Source organism: Cynara cardunculus, unplaced genomic scaffold, assembly GCF_001531365.2.
Source record: "Cynara cardunculus var. scolymus isolate 2C unplaced genomic scaffold, CcrdV1 Un_Scaffold_7249, whole genome shotgun sequence".
Taxonomy (NCBI): domain Eukaryota; kingdom Viridiplantae; phylum Streptophyta; class Magnoliopsida; order Asterales; family Asteraceae; genus Cynara; species Cynara cardunculus.
In genome coordinates, this window is record NW_020203440.1 from 18,018 (window position 1) to 20,481 (window position 2,464).

Genomic DNA, 2,464 nt, shown 5'->3' on the forward strand with positions numbered 1-2,464 from the left:
ATTATAGTTATGATCAAGGTTCTGGGTTTATAAAAGGTTGAGCACAGTTTGTATAAAGTAAGAATTTGGTAAGGATATAAACAAACAAAGCTAGCATCATGGAGGAAAAATGGACTTATCATGGTTGTGTTGACTGTTGAGTGACCAAAGTAGAAGAAATGAAAAGGAAAAAAGCATTGTTTGTTAGGATGTTATTGTTTAGCATCAGTTAGTTTCTTTTGATTAATTGAAGTATGAATCGATATAATAAGACATTTGAGAGTAATAGGTGAAAATTGTTGATTCCAAAACCAAAACCAAAACCAAAACCAAAACCAACCAATAGCCATTCATTAGTTACAATCCAACACTCATAAAAACTTCTTCTTGTTTAAATGTACATGCTGCTTCTTCACTCATCTTCTGCTAAAACTCAGTTAGGAGSWGCTGCTGCTGCTAGCTATACAAAAAGAAAAACACAATGCTGTTTCTTTCTTAGTTTTTCCATCATTACAAACAAAAAGTATCTCTAAACATCCATCTTTGCTACTCCTCCTGTCAAACACAAACACAAAATCATCCCATTAATCTCACCTCCATTTACCCTTCTTATAATACATATTCTCAATCTTTATTCATTCATTTACAAACCATTATGTCCAAGATTAGCATCAAATCCCATTTGGAGAAGACTGTGAAGATCATTGTCCCATACAGGCTGCTGTAATATATACCATTATCAGAAACAAAATGCCTTCCTTCCATTCCAACATTTATCTATTTAACAATTAGTACCAGTTACCTGAGGATGGATAGGATGCAATGATGCAGTTGTAGTTGGAATACYGGTCAACGATGGAWGAGAGTATTCATATATATCCATCGTTAATCTCAGTTTTCATGAAATTGTTTTGGCTTATTCATATATATCTCATAATGAATTTACAACTTTCCTTAATTCGTTGTTGCTTATGCCGATTAACATTTGACAAAAGTTGATTGTCCATTTGCCCTTGCTCCTATCTCCAATATGTTCTTGTATGCATATACAATTTTTGTAGATTCCTTCAATAGTCGCTTTCTCTATTACATATACATTGGTGGTGCTTTGTGTTTAAGTAGCCGACTTTGAGTAGCCGGCTTGATCAAATACATTTTAATCTTTATTTTTCTTATTTAGATTTTATGCAACACTAACTTGTTAAATTATATTACATATTTGGACATGAGGTGCTTAGTTTTAAGGTATTGCTAATGTTGCTCTTTATGCCTCCTGTCTTGGGTCTTTTCTAGGCTTTGTGTTTTTAGCATAAATTGGTCTTTTGTTATAAAAACCGGTGAAATAGAATTAAAGTTGGAACTTTGTGTGTGTGTGTGTGTGGAAGGGGAGGGGTTTCTGGTGTTAGTTTAAACTGTATTGTTGATTACTTTGGGGGTGCTTTGTGTTTTCATGTAAATGTGACTTTTTGTTAGAAGGGGATGAGAAAAGAACTTATCCTTTGTTATCAATTCAGCTTAGMCACTTTCATGTAACCATTTATAGGCCTATTTCCTTTGTTGTTTTGAAGAACTTCAATTCTTAAATCTTTTTTAAGTGAAATGGCTAATGTTGATTATATACAAGTTGTACCTTACACATTTTTTTGCTTTGGAGAATATAATGTTATATGGTGATAATCTTGAATTCTCAATTCATAAATCRAATTTACGTGTATATTTGTATATTTGCCATGTTGGGACCTATTGAGATTTACTGTCATGTCAAAGGTTGACTGTCCTTGCTTCACCGGTCCTAATGAAGCAGTTTCTGTTGTTTCTCCTCTTGTTCTTATAATAGCAGATAGAACCAGAGGTTGCTGAGATTGTGTGATGCTAATAAAATGGCTTATTGCTCATATGTTTTCTACATGGACAACTTGGGGATTATCATTTATTACARCTGCTTCTCTAGGTTTCAACTTAAAAGTAAATGTTGTTTAAGTGTGTATTTCACTAAATGCACTGTTTGCTTATTGAGAAGATGAATCATGAAAAAGTAATATTATGCATACAAGCAGATCTGTCCCTTCAACTATGTTCTAAAAGGTTTTGATGTTTGATGCTTGAAGTGGCTGAATAGCTCCATCATCGTATTCACACAATTAAGTCTGTTTCCATTACATTATGTTGCAGATYACGAACTGCTTATGCTCGATTGGAACGATTGAGAATTCTTCTCCAGGTGGGTACTTTATCCAATTTTTTTTTTGTGTGTGTTTAAAACACTAGACTTGTTCAAAACAGCAAACTGGTCTTTATGTGTGTGTGTTCGATAAAGCAGCTGTTAAATGTTCATATTTTTATCCATATGAACATGCCTATGGAGTTATGCACACACACAGATTGGTGATGGCCTTATGGTCAGGAGCTGTTTTTGGGTCTATTTCAGTTTGGAGTTATGCACACACAGAAACAGCAGCTGTTTCCATTTCATCTTATACACACA